Source organism: Balaenoptera physalus (assembly GCF_965194825.1).
Source record: "Balaenoptera physalus genome assembly, chromosome: 19".
NCBI lineage: Eukaryota > Metazoa > Chordata > Mammalia > Artiodactyla > Balaenopteridae > Balaenoptera > Balaenoptera physalus.
The window spans coordinates 65,713,058-65,729,900 of NC_138900.1; the positions used below are offsets into that span (position 1 = coordinate 65,713,058).

Consider the following 16,843-nt stretch of genomic DNA (forward strand, 5'->3'; position numbering starts at 1 on the left):
CAGGCTTCAGAATCACTGCTTAGAACAAACAGTTCTCAAACCTTTAATCCCAGGAACACCTGACACGCTTAAACATGATTCAGGATTTTTTTATTTTTATTTTTATTGGAGTATAGTTGATTTACAATGTTGTGTTAGTTGCAGGTGTACAGCAAAGTGAATCAGTTACACATATACATATATATCCACTCTTTTTTTAGATTCTCTTCCCATATAGGCCATTACAGAGTATTGAGTAGATTTCCTTGTGCTATACAGCAGGTCTTTTGATTCAGGATCTTGAAGAGCTTTTCCTATCATATTTATCTCATTAGAAAATAAAACTGTCATATAAAAAATTCATTTATTGATTCATTTCATTTTACGTTAAAACGAAAACGTGTTTTATGAAAAGTAAGTAACTCACCAAACAAACGAAATCAAGTGAGGAGAGTGGCACTGCTGCATGTCTGTGCCTCGAGCATCTGCGTGACTAGGACACGGCTGGGGCCTCCCCGCTACCCCTCCCTGCATCCCACCTGCCGCTCTGTATCTTGTTTCATCCCCAGCGACGCTGACCCAACGTGGAACTCACGGAAGAGGAAGCCGAGCTCCGAGGGTGCAAGGTCTCTGCCCAAAGTCACACCGTGAGCACCAGGGCCCAGGCTGACTGACTCTAAAAACCAGCACTCTCAACCGCTAGGCTAGATTCCCCCCATAGGTGGACGAGACACAAGGGACTGGGTCTCATGCTCCTTAAGACCCCCGTGAACGTTTCCTGGAAGGTGCTCAGTGGGCCCCCAGTGTCCTTCCGTCTGACGCCTGCAGCCTGGACTGTCACGTGCCCAGCCTTCTCACTGCCCAGCCTGCAGTGATTGACGCGTTTTTGTTTGATTCCGTGAGATTGCTCAAATTCATGCAGCGCTTCCTGTGGGTCAGGCACTCCTCTGGCATTCCATAAACACCAACCCCTTTAATCTCCATGGTAACCCTATGCTGTAGGTGCAGTGTTGCTCCCATTTTACAGGTGAGGAAACTGAGGCCACACAAAGCCAGGATTTGGACCTCTGCAGTCTGGCTCCAGCTAAAGGTCTGTCCTCTGCTGCGTCCAGTGACAAAGGGACCTGCTCTGGTCTAGAAGGCCACCCTGAGGCGGTGAGGGCCTCTGCCTGGAATACTGGAGCATCTTTCCCTCCAGTTCAGAGTGTCCACCTTGGCACTGGGCTCTGGAGCCATCCACTGGCCCTGCCACTGCTCAACAGGGATTACCTCTGTCAGCCTGCAGTTCCTCCTCCGTTCTGTTACCTGCTCACAACAGCCTCTCCTCTGTACCTTGCTGGCCGTCACTGTGGCTGGGGTGTACTTCTCTTCCCCCTCGGTGATGGCTTTGGTTAGTGGCATGTGGGCAGGAGTGACAGCATGTGAGTTCTGAACCAAGACCTGGAGAGCCACAGTGGGTTCCTCTTCACCCTCTAGCATTCCTGCCACCATCACGGGAAAAGCATGCCCGTGTAGCTGCTGGTCTTAGAATAGGCAACACGTGGAGCAGATCTAAACCTGGCCCACAGCAGAGCCACCTGGCTTACAGATCTGAGAGAAAGAAACACATATTTGCTACTGGAAGCCTCTGCGATCTCAGGGTCATTTGTTACACAGCATTAAGTGCCGAGTGTGTCAGTTGATGACAAGGGTGGAGACGACGTGTGAGCAGCTCTTAGTGCGGTGTCTGGCTCCGGGCAGCCCCCGTGAACGTGAACCATCATAACAGCTACTTCAGATGCAGTTTCCACACAGCCCCTCCTCTTTCTCCCTTCCTTAGTCTGCCGGGGCTCTGCAGCCTGCCCACCCTCCCCACCCAAAGGAACGAGGTGCTCACATACCACTGAGCAACAGGCTTGGGAGCCTGGCCAGGTTTGTGGAAAACGGGAAAAAGCCCTGGCCTCAGTGAATGGGGTTTTTCAACTTTATCTCGAATTCTCTTGGTGTGGCTGGTGGGTTTGTGCCTGACGGTGTTTTCTGAAAGGGTCTTTGTGGTATGAGCGTGGATGAAAAATGAGAACCAGGAAGGAAACAGGCTTGACTTTGTTAAGAAGTGTTCCGGGTTTCAAAGGAAACTTGAAGGTGAGTCCAGGGCATGGGCCTGGCTACGGATTGACAGCAGGCCCAGGACTCAGTGCCAGGCATGGAGGGAACCTGCCGTCCCGAAGGTGTCCTGGACGCCGTCCTGAGCCTGCTGGTGCCCCACCTGCTTTCTCTCGTTGACGTCTCACACAAACACACAACGTCAGCTATTTACTGGACCGGGAGAGCAGCCCGTGATCCGATCCTTTTCTGATCATCTACAGAAGGTGGTAGAAAGGATCTGCTGTCAGGAGCTCGTTTCTCTCTGAGCTGTGTGACCCTGGGCACGTGACTTTAGCTCTCTGAGCCTCGGTTTCCACGTCTGTGATACGCGGACAGTGTAATGCAGACCTCGTAAGGTCGTGGTGAGGACACAGCAAGAGCGAGCGCGTCCGAGCTTCCAGCCCCGTAACTGAGGCACGACGCTGGCTACTGGGACTGCGGTCCTCACCTTTCTGTTTCAACGGATGCCAAGCTCTCCCACTTGTCTCTTAGCTCTGACTCACAGTGGCCACTGCTAAACTGAAATGCCCTCTGTTTATTGACATTTCTCATCTGCAATTAACATGTAATGAGCGCCCTGGATGGACGAACGAAGAAGAACCTTTTCCTTCCAAGGAAAGTGGGAACTTACTCTGTGGTACTGGGCAGCATAGTTAAGACGAATGGAATGAATGAGGCAAAGGAAACTCAAGCTGGATATCAAGAAGTTCTGCGCATAACAGCTATTAGAGGAAATGGTGACAGGGCCGTGTGGTGAGCCAGGCGGAACCAGGCTGGGAAAATACCGGCAATCTGTAATTTCACAGCAGGACAGTGGGAGACGTCGTGTTCGTGCCCAGGCAGAGAGGGGAGCAGGGCAGCAGGACGCAGCCAGCAGGGTGGCAGTGACTTGTTACACTCACGCAGGTGTCGTGACTAAGCCGGGCTGTCATTCGGGTCATTGCTGAATCTCAGAATAGTGCAATTATAGGCGAGAATTTGGAATCAGGCACCGTGAAGGGACGCATTCATTTAAAGGAGGGGCTTAATAATAATCTATAATAACTAAATAATAAACAGTAATCTATCATAGGCAAATAGCGAGCAATAAGCTATAAATAATACGTAATAATCTATGACAATGGAAGGTACCCCACCTTCTTCACTTTTCACAGCCACTAAGAATTCATTTTCTGGAACATTCCCCTCCCCACCCCCAGTTCTCTTTTCCCAGACCAAATCAGACACAAAACTCTCGCGGTGTTGAAATCACGTCTCCATCCAAGGCTCGCACGTGGACCGGCTTCCTTCTTTGACTTGTTTTTATTCCTCATTAATCATTACTTGAATGTTCTGGAGGTTTTGCATTCTGGAATCTTCTTTGGCCTTCTCGTTTTTTGTAGTTTTCCCAATGAGATAAGACATTTGGGGTCTGTTTTGGGAGTAGTGAGGGGTGAGTGTCAGTAAAAAAGAAAAACCCAAAAAACGGGAAAAACTGTCTTCCCTTCGACATCCACAGACTCTCAGTCCATAAATGGCTTCTTTATTCCATTCCTGTTTTGGAGATTGTCACAGAAGATCCCTGACACTGCCTTCTGCTGATCTGCAGTGTTTCTCTGTGTCTCAGGAGTCACTGTTTTAGGGCAAGAACACGGGAAGATGGGGGTGACCCAGCTGACACGGCAGCTTAAATGCGGCCCCAGCGTGTCCCCATCCCGGGGAGACAATGCTGGATGGAAAGTCGGGTGGATGCACTCATTGCAGCAAAGTGGGGATTGTGCTCCCTGAGCAAGTGCTCTGCAGACAAAGGGAAACTGAGTCGAGGAATGTTAATTGCTTCTGGTACCGTCCCGTTTAGCCATGGATTAACCCTTATCAGCAAGTGGCTTCTTAAGTCTAATTTTGTCCCAGAAGGGAGGCTTGGCCTGTGCCGAGCTGAAGTCGGCCCTCATTTCCCAGGATTACCTGGCCAGTGGGGTCCCACACTAATCCCCACCTCATTTTAGTTAATTTCAACCTCCTGCACAAACCCTTTCCCCGAAGCTTCCAATAAGAGACAAAAAAAAAAAAAAAAAAAAAAAAAGCCCAGCTTTGCTTCCTCCTCCTGTCCTTGCCCAGATTTTCGGAGATAAGAATGAGCCTGGAAAGGCCACCAGCAGACTCCAGAGCCCCAGAGAAGTGGACAGACTTTCCCCTGGGGAAAGGCCGACGTCCTCTTTCTTCCAGGCTGTGCAGAGGTGCCATCTGTGCCCGTCGCTGGGCAGGGGCATGTGTTTGGACCTTGCAATCCCCTGGGTTAGCTGCTCTCTGAGCCTCGCTGGTTGGGGACGACCAGGGCCCCTTCGTGGGGCCGATTTGGGGCTTACAGCCTCTCCTGGGTCCCGCATGGGGCAGCGTGCTTGCTCGCGATTACTCCTCATGGTGGAGAGTTGGTCCAGGACTTTTTCAGGGGTCCCACTACAGACTGCATCTTTTTTCTCTCCTTTCTTTCCCCAACTAGCATGGGGAGCAGATTCTACAGGAATAACCAGGACAGGCCTGTGAGTCTGTGCCCTCCTTGCTAGGGATCAGCTCAGGGCAGGGGGGCGATCACACTGAGTCTACCCTCAGTGGGAATTAACGGGGAGGGGGCAGCGCTGCAGCTGTGTGAGCTCACAGAGGACTCGGGGCTTGAAGCAGCCAGGTGCCTGGGGAACAGATTACGCCCCCCAGATCGACTCCTAGTGGCTGAGCTGGGGACTTCAGCCAGAACTGGGGGACCCGCAGGGAGAGCAGAGGCACCCCCATGGGGGAGAGGCTGCACTTTCCTCCCTCTGGGTTTCTATTAATACGTCGCTCTCTATTTGAATTTCCTCCTGTATGCAAGAGAACAAGACAAAAATTCAAAACACCTGGTAGTTCAAAACTTACTCATTAAAAAAAAATCCTGCTAATAAAGATGATAGCAGAAAAGATGAAGTCCAGATGAACCACAGCTGCCGGTTCAAGTGACAAATTCGCATCCCTTTCTTCTCTGTGAGTGGGGAAAGGGGAAGGTATCAGCGGTTTAAAGTCGTTTAATGCAGATTTCCATCATTGTTATCCTAAGTGGAATCATTGTTATCGTTGTAATAACATTTACCCAGCGTGCCTGCGCTGGGTGCCCTGCATATGGCGACCACATTGTCTCACAGAAGCCTGGAGCTTCCGGGCCCTGACAAGGGGGATGCTTCACGGGGCGTGGGGAGGGGGCTGGCGGGCAGGACGCGTAGCCCTCCCGATTCGGTTTGGCAGCGTTTCTCAGAATCTCGTAGACTGTTTGCAGCAGAATCCTAAACGCCTGTCACATCGAATGGAAAGGGACTCTGCATTTGTTTAAACAAATGCTGCAGATTACTCTTAAGCACATGAAAGTCTGAGTTTCCCCATCTATAAAAACAGACAGATGCTAATGCCTCCCTCACAGAATTACTGTTGCGGTGTTCAAAGAAGATGATCCGGGCAAACAACAGGACAAGGGCACTGGTTACTATTAAAATTCAGCAATATTTATTATTGTGGTTGTTACTATTATTGTTATTATTGACAAGCAAACCCAGGCCCAGAGAGGGAAAGCAACTGGCCCAGGGTCACACGGTGATGAGGGGGCCAGCACCCGCTGTGAACCCCACTCTGGGGCTCTCCCCAGCTCCACACTCCCTAGCTCCCTGTTATCACTTCCTTATCGTGTGGACCAGCTCCAGGGCTGAGGTGAAGGGTGCCGAATGCTGTGTCCCTTCCCTCGTCTGGGTTCCCTACAGGCCCTCCCCCAGAAGGCATTTCCTCTGCTTCCAACAAGAAGAGAACATTTCAGGGTTATCCCTGTTAGAGGCGTGATGACTCTCTAGATGTTTAAGTTCCCATCAGCCGGTACTCCGAATGGGGCTGACATGAACCATCTCAAGGCAGGAGGTTCCATCAGAATGACCTTGTGGCCATTTTCTTAGGGAAAACAGGCCAATCAAGGCTTGATTCTTCTGGTTCCCACACACTCCAGTGGGATGGGGACGCCAGTTTGGCTGCACGATTTTGTCTGCATTCAGAGTTTTTTCTCGCTCATTCCGTAACCCGATCAGGATTCCGAGCCCGTGTGTGTTGGGCTGTAGCTGGAAGCCCAAGCTCAGGGCTATAATCGCGGCCTTCAGGCCTGTCTCAGTGACCCAGGCAATTTGGGGGTCAGTTGAACAGAAGCGGGCTGCAAGTTCACAAGAAGGCCAAGTTGTGTGAACAAAATGCTTATGAGATTCCCGGGTTCACGTCTCGCCTTGAGATGGCCTCACAAGTCTCGCCGGCAGGCAGCAGCAGGCCAGGCGGTACAGCTGCTGACGGGGAAAGATGAAGAAAGGCTGGCCAGCCGGCACGTGGGGCCGGCACGAAGCACATAGGGCTCATCGGTAGATTATAGGATCGAGTGGTTCAGAAACGTAACACGTCGTGTTCTCTTCCAGCAGTGGGCGGAAAGATCTGGGTAAGATGAGAAGCAGCTTGAATCCGTTCCATGGAAGATTCCAGGAGGGGCTAGTGTTCTCTGATTCCCACTGCCGATTCTGCCCTATAGATTTTGTCAGGCACTGGGGGCTGAAGCTTACCACCTTCCTCATTCATGGGTTTTCCATCCAGGATAAACTAGGAAAATAATGGGAAACTTGAAAGAAATCCCTCAGCATGTGTTTCCACGCCAATGAGGCCGTGTTGTTTCCCTGTCTGGAACCTCTGAGTAACTTAAGGTCAAGGCACCCATCAGATGAAGAGTTTGGAGGCTAACATCTGGTCTTCGGTCAACGGCACCCAAGGGCATGTCCAGGAAAGGCTAGGTAGAGTGGACTCTCTCTGGTCGCCTCTGTTTGACTCTGGGTCGCTTATTGCCTCCGTGGTCAGGGTCCATTCGGGTCCATTCGGTCTTGGCATCTCAAGAGTGTGAGCTCTGGAGCCAGGCTGCTCCTCCCATCCCTGCTGTGTGTCCTTGGAAAGTCAGTTAATGTCTCTGAGCCTCAGAGGTTTACACTCTTCATATGTAAAGAGGGGATATTAAAAGTACCACATCACATGGCTGTGAAGATGAAACGCCGGGGGCGGGGGGGGGGAGGGAGGGCGATGCATGTAAAGTGCTTCACCCAGCGCGGGGCTCAGAGTAAGCCCTCTTTAAGGATCTGTCGCTATTATCGGTGTTATCATCCTTATTCAGAGAGTACCCATCAGTAAGCATAGCTGTGATCCCAGCTTCTCTTTTGTAGAACAGAAAGAGCCAGAGGTGGGAGAAGGCAAAACCAGGAAGAGAAATCCGTGGGAAAATGTCCCGAATCTTTCTGAGCTCCTTTGCTCCACGTGTGAGTGGGATGGAGAGGATGCGCCTATTCTAGCCGGGTTGCTGAGCTCTTGAGAGGAAAGGGGTCAACGGCAGGGCTCTACCTGCAGGAAATATGTTCTTTAGGCAAACCTCGGGGACCTTTCCCTTCCTGGGCTGGTGTCTCCTTCTGACCTCAGAGGTGAGTTTGGCCAATCCTTTGGGCTATTCGTGTCTGTCTTGTTTGAGATCCCCAGAAGCTGCCCCAGGACAAGGATTCTAATATGAGTTGCTTATTTGGGTGGTGATCCTAGGGAACACCAGCAGGGGAGTGGGCAGGTGGAGAAGTGACCCAGAGAAGGGACAGAGTCAACTGGGGAGGGGCTGGGAGTGTCATTATCAAGCACGTTAATCTGGGAAATGATGTAGAGCACAGACCTCAGAATTATCGCACCCAAGGAGAGGGAACTGGGGTATTTACATGCCAACCCTCCTCAGTCACTGACTGGGAGCTACTCCTGTGGCGGGGGAGGGTGGTTAATTCCCTGGAACTCTGTCCCGCCACACGTGTGTGTAGGCAGAACAGACTCTGGGGACCTCGGACAGCCCTCCACCAATGAGATGGGGCTGCCGAGAGCTGGAAGAGGTTAGGCAGTGCCCCGATGGTGTCTGCTACAGATCACTCAAGAAAATCGTCTGCCTTCCTCTAGCCTACCTTGACTTCTTCCTCTGGTTTTCTTTCTTTCGTATTTATTTCCCAGTGTTGAAATGCTGCTGCCCTGCAACTATATTTTCAACTTATTTTACTGGGTATATCTTGTGCCCTGTGTAGCTGATAAGTTCTCTTGAGGGTGGGAACACGGTTTCCAAATGCTCAGATAACTGGACACAAATTCCAAACACAGGTGTGTTCATGGGTTTCCTCTGTCCCTTGGGGCCAACGCGGAATATTCTAAAATCGCCAACGCTGCCCTTCTCTTCCCAAAGGAAAGTCTTCAGCGAATGAGCAGCTAGGTCTATAGCATAATAATGGAATGTGGGGCTGGGGGGAGAGGAAAGTGGCTCAGGGCTCAGAGTGCAGTTTGGGAAGGACTTTGAGTGTGAACAGCTCTGATGCAGCATCTGGGCACACAGGGAAAGGAAGACAAGGAGGGCCCTTCTAGGTATGCTGTTAGGGATGGTGGGTCCAAGTCCCTTTGTGGTTTTAAAGAAAAGTAAGTAAAGGATTGGAGTTATTCTGAAATTACTTTTGATTGGTATACTGTGTATTTGGATTGCAATGGATTTTTGAGACTGAACTACGTAGTTTCTGGGCTTAGATAAGGACTCAACTGTATTTTCCAGAGGGCAAACATGCACATGCCATAGGTAACCAGTAAATGCTTGTTGAATGAATTAGTGGATATTTATGAACGTTTAGAGCTGGAATATGCCTTAGAGACTCTAGTCTAGGTGTGTGAAGCTCAAACGCCTCTGTAAAATTTCCAGATAAGATGCAAGATGCCCAGTGAAATTCGAATTTCAGACTAAAAAAGAGTACTTGTTAAAGTATAAATATGTCCTAAATACGACATGGGACAAACTTACACTAAATTTGCCAAATCTGGCAGCCCAGGTTTAGGAAATGTGCCGCTCGTGGAATTTAAATCAAGTGCAACAAGCCATCAGAGGATCGGGAGCGCCGGGGAGTGGGGAAGTTTCAGGATTGGTGGGCACAGGTCCTAAGTGCATTTCTTCAAAAAAAAAAAAAATCATCCTCTGGGCAAAACAAAATGCATCTTTTAAGCTAATGTTCTTATTTTAAGTAAGGAGTCTGAAATGCAGAGGAGAGGAGACGCAAGGAGCCCGCAGACCCCAGGCAGTCAAGGCAGAGACGAGGCTGGACCCAGGTTCCTCCCCGCAGGCCGCTGTCCCCCTGGCCCCACATCACAGGGCAGGCTGTGCGCGTGTCTAAATGTATGGCTTTCGATGCGCGCCCATCTTCAGAGGGCAGGTGATGGGCGAGTATTCAGGGTAAGAGCAATTTCGTGGATCACTAGGTGTAGCCAGTGCACATTCTCCCCGAAGACAATTAAGCAAGACTCTGAGTGGACCCCCTTGGTCACCTGTTGCATCCAGCAGGCACTATGGCTTTTCTCCCAGTGCAGCCAGCTGGTATTATTTTTCTTCATTTTTGCCATTTGAGGTGCTCTTGATGAAGGTATAACAGTTGGGATATTAGGTAACATATTCCATATCTTGGGCAAGTTATCCTGCCTTTCGAGTCTCATTTCCCTCATCTGAAAAATGGGAGAGCTGGGAGGATGTCAGGTCTCTCTGATCTCTAATGAGGGGGACCAGGCGCCCCACTTTGCCTGGGAGTGTCCTGGTTTATGCCCGTTGTCCAGTGTAGTCATCAACTGCGCTCCCTTTGTACCCTCCAAAGCATCCTAGTTTGCATGAAAAATGGTACACTCCTTCCAGGCAGTGGTGTGCTGGAGTCACCCAGCATGGGCTCTCCAGACCTGATGACTATGTGTTCCCAGTGAGGTCCCATAGGTAGCTTGAAATCAGCCATAGACAGAGTAGTTACACCACGGCCATGAGCAAGCACTGCTTCCGCCCAGAGAGCTGGCTGTTAACACTAGTCAGCACACCGCGGACTCTGCTCTCATGGTCGACAACCACGTTACATACATGTCTGGACAAACTGCCAGGTGGTCAGTGAGTGAGCATTTGACTACAGAATCCATTTTATTTTTATTTTTATTTTTTGGCTGCGTTGTGTCTTCATTGCTGCGCACAGGCTTTCTCTAGTTGCGGTGAGCGGGGGCTACTCTTCGTGGCAGTGCGCAGGCTTCTCATTGTGGTGGCTTCTCATGTTGTGGAGTACGGGCTCTAGGCGCACGGGCTTCAGCAGTTGTGGCACGTGGGCTCAGTAGTTGTGGCTCCCGGGCTTTAGAGTGCAGGCTCAGTAGTTGTGGCACACGGGCATAGTTGCTCCAAGGCACGTGGGATCTTCCCGGACCAGGGCTTGAACCCGTGTCCCCTGCATTGGCAGGTGGATTCTTAACCACTGTGCCACCAGGGAAGTCCCCAGAATCCATTTTTAAAAAGATATTTTGGTCCATCCATGTTGTTGCAAATGGCAAGATTTCATCATTTTTACGGCTGAGTAATATTCCATTGTACATATGTACCACATCTTCTTTATCCATTCCTCTGTCGATGGACACTTAGGTTGTTTCTGTATTTCAGGTATTGTGCATAATGCTGGGAGGGCAAAACGGGTGGTGGGGGTCAACAGTATGGGACGGAAGGAGACTAGACTTCTGGTGGCGAGCATGCTGAGTGTGGACAGAAGTACAAATGGAATACTGCACACATGAAACTTATATAATGTTATAGACCAATAAAAATTTTAAATAATGAAAAAAGCTACTTTGGTGACAATTGAGTTGACATGATCAGTGTTCTAGTTCTTCTGTAACTGACCCATGCAAATGTCCACTTAAGCCAATGTCTGTCCTGGTCCTCAGTGGTTATAATGCCGTGAAATCAAAGTTCCCTGGCTTTGAGGAGTTTTTCTGTTTCATCCGTCAGTTTGGTTGGATGCACCCAGTTACTGTGGGACACAGTGTCTCAGCAAAGCTGAAAGCCCCAGATGCTCTCAAGGAAAGAGCAGCCTGCAGTTGGCTATTCCGGGTCTCCCCCCTGGTTGGGTGACCATTTCACCTGATGCTCTTCTGAAAAAGCACATTTAAAATGCAGCCCTTGCCATGTGCGGAGAGGCTGCAGGTGAGGCTAGCTTCGCTCCTGGGCTTCCTTCCCCGTGTCTAGGCCGAGAGACTAGGAACTTTTCCCTTGAGATGGGGAGTCTCTTCCCCACCTCACCCTTGGGAAGGGGTGCAGATATCTCCCCACCCTCCAAGAAGGCATGCCTGAAATATGCCGTGTGTGTCCTGAGCACAGCCACTCACAGAGCCACTCCCCCGACCTCTGACCTCCTTACGTCATCGGCAGGGAGCCCAAGACCCAGGGGTCGTGGATGCTAAAGGCAACACAGAGGGTGAGCGCCGAGGGTTCGACTCCCAAGAAGGGTGAGATTCAAGCAGCCTAGAACATCAGAACGGTGAAGGCCCTTAGGGGTGATAAAGTCAGCCCAACTCATTTTACAGATGGGGAAACCAAGGCTGAGGATGGGCGGGGCCTCCAGGGAGGCGTCTGGACCTGGTTCCCCAGGAGACCTGGCGCCAATGAGACACAGACACTTAGAGCACTGCACCTCTTGGGTCCCAGTTCGCTCATGTACAAAATGGGAAGATTAAGTGTCTACAGCTGAGGGGTTTTGAGACTGAAATGAGATAAAGCCTGCAAGGCGCACACAGAATGAGATGGTTACGCAGAATGGTACTAGACCCACTCAGTTCGATAATCAGAAGTTTGCTGTTATTGTTAGCTGTTGTTGGGTTTTTTGTTTTGTTTTGTTTTGTTTGCAGTGGCTGTAATTCACTGCTTCTCAGAATCTGTGATCCCCCTTCCTCCCTTCCTGCAAGGAACCTGAACCTCCTAGTCATGTGCTTTGTTCAGGCCCCAGGTGGTTTGGAACAATCACATACTTCACCTGCTTTGACGCTGTTATGGATTCAGGAATGGGGCTGCAACATAAACCCATCCAATCAGAGCAAATCTCGGGACTTGGGTTGGGTGAGGTGGGGAAGACACCCTGTCTCTTCCCCTGTAGGTGAAGAAGGAAGCATGGAACCTGGTGCAGTTGGCAGCCACCTGACCACCTCGAGGGAAGTCATTCTGTCGGTGAAGCTGCCCTCGAGAAAGAAGCACAAGTCTGGTGGCACTGTCAACTGCTGGAACAAACTGAGCCTGAAGCTCGCCTGATCTCTGGATTCTCCAGTTATATGGGTCCATAAGTTCAAATTAATGCTTAAACTAGTTTGGATATGTGCTACTTGCACCCTAATCCGTTGAAATGCTTTTCTGCGGTGAGGCAGTGCCAGAGCCTTCCAGCTAAATGAGATAGTGTACAGTCAGATAGTGATCGTGAAAAGCATCTCCTACAGCATTTAACACATAAAGGCGCTCCACTGAAAATTCTTAGCTCTCCCTTCCTTCCATCCCTGTTGTATTCAAAGCAATTTCAACTAGACCGTCAAAAGTTAGATTTCCAGACTGCTCACAGAAAAAAGGCTCTTTAGCCTGGACTGTTTGGGGCTTTTTCAAGTAATTGCATGCCTTGGCAAATCTTAAGACGATGCCTTTATGCCTCCCTTGAGACAGAGTATGTGACACACAGACCCGCTTGGAATGCAGTGAAGCACTAGAACACTAGCTACAGGGTTGAATTTAAATCTGGGAACTGGTTATGTTCAGTTAAGATTTTAAGAGCTGCTTTTCCCCCATTCCGCTTGCTGCTTGGGACTCAGAAGCAAAGACAGGGAGTCCAGCTGAACGTCACTCCTTAGGCCAGCGGGCAGCTCTCCCCTCCAAAGTGCAACTCAGGGACCCAGGCCTCTCCCGCACTGCAGCTCTCACCTCCTGCAGCAGGGGTTCATGACCTGCACCCTTGGACCACGTGGAACCCAGGAGGTCCACAAACCAGGATGGGAAAAACATTCTACCGCTATTTGCACTAACCTCTCGCTGAATCATAGATTTTGCTTCCGATATGAATGCGGGCAGCAAATGATGGCAGCATAGCAGCACCAAGGAAACTTCTCCCCTGCAGAAATCAGATATTTTCATATCACATTTCCGTTGTTGTGGATACCTTGAAACTTTGTCTATCTTCATTCGAAATTACAGTTGACATCTTGTTATTGAATGTATTTTTGTCAAGAAATGCATACATTACTATATCACAGATGTTTACGGTTATTGCAATGCTCTTCTGTGACCCTAATATGCTGGTTGTTATTACTATTATTATGTAATCATTATGTCCCCACATGTCAAATGTCCCTGTCATTCTCCCCAGGGAGACTGTGAACCCCTTGATGGAAAGGGCCGTGTCTGACCCATTTTTATTTCCTGCGTTGAGCACAGGGTGGAGAACCCAGTAGGAACCTAGCAAATATTGGGCCAAGTGAATAATGAGGATGTACAGTTACTTTATGACACTCTTGTCATAAGCAAGGTGAGAGGCCTTCTCAAGGGACATGCTGGGACATGCACTTAAACGTGGACCACATCCAAAACCCTGCTTCCAAGAGAGGTTTGCCTGCTCGGTCACACTCGTTGAAAATCAGTCCCACAGAGGTTGGGATTGACATGTATACACTAATATGTATAAAATGGATAACTAATAAGAACCTGCTGTATAAAAAAATAAATAAAATAAAATTCAAAAATTAAAAAAAAAAAAGGAAATCAGTCCCCCCCACACACGTGCACACATGTAGACGCACACACTTACACACACACGTACACACATACACACATCAGCCAGAAGCTGCCTCCTGCCTTCTCTGACTGCCCCCTGCCTCCAAGGAGAATATTTATGATTTTTAATAAATTGGGACCACGGCTCATTAGGCTCCTCACCCGCCCCCGAGGCCCCTGCAGGGCTGTGACGGTTGACTTTTCATATCTGAGCACAGTGAGGCCGCGCATGCCACACCGATGAACTCACAGGGGACCCGGCTCTGTCCCTGCCGCCCAGGGAGCGCTCCTCTTTCAAATCAGATTAAAAGAAAACAAGAGTGTGGCCCATCCCCAGTGCGAGGAGCACGGAATTGTGTACTTCACCGGAGGAGGAATGTGGCCCATTAATTACTATTTGTCGTCAATTAATTGCTATTTGAAATATGGCCCCAGCTGTGAGGAGAAGGGGGAGTGACAGTCGTGTGCTTATGAGCTGGTGTAATTCATCCCGGGGGCGGGCAGGGAGGCCCACGGAGGTTTGGGGCATTTTTGTCGGGAGAGGAAAGATCGAGCAGCACGTTTCCTGAACTCACGAGTAACAATGATAAGTGAGGGGCTTGGGCCATCAGGGGCCCAGGCCAATGTATCCCATGCAGTTTAGAGGTGGGTCTTGGAGCCGGCACGGTTTTCTGGGGCAGTAACTGAACATTCCTGGCCACTGACGCCAAGGGCGGGCTTGATATGGGGGGAGGTGTGGGGCAGCAAACTCCTTCCCTGTGGTGGGTTAAGGGACCTCACAGTCAAGAGACATTCACGGGCCAGCTGCTCATGCAGAGGAGGAAGGAGCGGGGTGGCAGGGGGGTGGGGGGCGTGATTTCACTCCCGTGGTTCCCCACCCCGACCCCTATCACCAGCCCAGGGGCCTGGGCAGTGACTTAGGTTGGTCAGTGAACTCAGGGCCAGCTGGTCCCAAAGCTTGGCCGTGGGGCTGAGTGTCCAGCAGTGCAGTTATTTCAACTGTTAAGACAAGAGTGTCCCTCTTTGGGGGGATTTTTTTTGGGGGGGGGGATTTTTGAGTGAAGGATAACAGACGTAGGGTAAACGGCACAAATCTGAAGTTTGATAAACTTTGCAAAGCAGACGTGCCTGCGTAACCATGACCCAGCTTGAGAGCCAGACGCCCACCAGCCCTCAAGGCTGTCCTGTGTCCCCACCCAGGTGGTTCCCCCCACAGAGGAGCCCCCTGTTCTGGTCGCTCTCGCAGGAGAGGTTCTGGCTGTTTCTGAGCCTTTGACCGGGCTCCGACCGTTCCTCTCACTTAGCGTTAGGGCTGTGACGCCCGTCCGGCCCGCAGCGCGCAGCCCAGACTTTCTCACTGTGAAACGGCAGCACTTCTCAAAGCCTCTGGTCTCAGCACACTTTCACTTTCTTTATGTCTATGAATGTATACTGAAATTTAACAAAATGGAGAAATTTAGAAACATATTTATTAGCTTATTTGGAAAAGTAATAAACACACTACATGTTATTATAAATAACATGTTTTAATAAAAATGACTACATTTTCAAAACATGCAGTGAGTGGAGTGGCCTTGTTTTGCCTTTTTACAAATCTCTTTGTGTCTCACTCAACAGAGGAGAGCTGGGCTCTCACATCTGCCCCTTCATCCTGTCTGCTGCGATGTCACATCACTCAGGAGTTCTTCTGGAATTCTCCTCCAGATGCTCTCGCGATGGGAGTATGAAAGCAAATGGATCTTGGTGATGTTATGAAAATGCTCTCTCAGATCCCCTGAGAGAGTCTCGGGGACTCCCAGGGTCCGTGCACCCCACTCTGAGACCCTCTGCTGGACACTATTCCAGTGTGCGAATATTTCACAACGTATTTTCCATCCTTGTGTTGATGGACATTTGCGCTGCTTCCAGTTTGGGGCCATTATGAATGAATCTGCTATGGACATTTCTGCGCATGTCTTTTGGTACACCCCCCCCCCACCCACACATACACACGCAGTTTTGTTGAGCACATACGTAGGGGCAGGATTATTGCGTCCTAGGGTGGCTCATATTAGGTTCAGCAGCTCTTCCCAAACTGTTTTCCAAACTGGTTGTTCCAGGTGGTACCCACCCCGTCGACCCCGGGGAGCATATGAGGGTGCCAGCTCAATTTTCTCCTCTTTTATTAAAAGTAATTGATCTTATCACAGAATAGTGATAGTCAATGCAGGGGAAGAAAACTTGTGAACAACGTATATATATATATTTTTTAATAAATTTATTTTATTTATTTATTTATTTGGCTGTGTTGGGTCTTCGTTTCTGTGCAAGGGCTTTCTCTAGTTGCGGCGAGCAGGGGCCACTCTTCATCGCGGTGCGCGGGCCTCTCACTGTCGCGGCCTCTCTTGTTGCGGAGCACAGGCTCCAGACGAGCAGGCTCAGTAGTTGTGGCTCACGGGCCTAGTTGCTCCGCGGCATGTGGGATCTTCCCAGACCAGGGCTCGAACCCGTGTCCCCTGCATTGACAGGCAGATTCTCAACCACTGCGCCACCAAGGAAGCCCAACAACGTATATTTTTAAAACCTTCCATTTGGAAATAATTTTAGGTTTTCAGAGTTGCAAGATTAGTAAAGAGAGTTTCTGAATACAGTCCACCCACTAAAGGTAACTTCGCACCCGACCCGTGGACCTTGATCAAGATGGAGAAACCAACACAGCTACAGTACTAAGACACGACCTCACTGGGATCCCTGTTTCCCATGAAGGCCCTCTTCCTGCTCCAGGATCCCATCCAGGGGACCACGTCACATCTAGTTGTCATGTCTCCTTAGGCCTCCCCGTCTGTGACAGTTTCCCAGACCTCCCTTCTTTTTTGTGACCATAATGCTCTGAAGGGTCCTGGTCAGATCTTTTGCAGAATGTCCCTTAAGTTGGGTTTGTCTACTGTTTGCTCATGATTAGACTTGAGGATATGGATTTGGGGGAAGAATATCACAGAAGGGATGTGTCCTTCTCATCCCACCTATCAGGAGGTGCATGCTGTCTGAATGGCTTATCGTGGGTGATGATCACTTGATCACTTTGGGTGATGCCTGCCAGCTTCC

General features: G+C 49.9%; 2 protein-coding genes across 13 annotated transcripts in view; both read right to left on the minus strand.

Annotated features, from left to right (window-relative positions):
• Window positions 1–16,843, minus strand: part of MTHFSD (methenyltetrahydrofolate synthetase domain containing) — a 305,628-nt gene that overhangs the window by 160,019 nt on the left and 128,766 nt on the right. The gene's annotated exons all lie outside the window — the stretch shown is intronic.
• The window catches only part of LOC309648402 (uncharacterized protein C16orf95 homolog), a 487,317-nt gene that overhangs the window by 78,149 nt on the left and 392,325 nt on the right, over window positions 1–16,843 (minus strand). For all 12 annotated transcript variants that reach the window (XM_082436948.1, XM_082436942.1, XM_082436947.1 and 9 more), the window contains one exon: window positions 13,016–13,100. The gene's annotated coding sequence lies outside the window, so the exon portion shown is untranslated. The remainder of the gene's footprint in view (window positions 1–13,015; window positions 13,101–16,843) is intronic.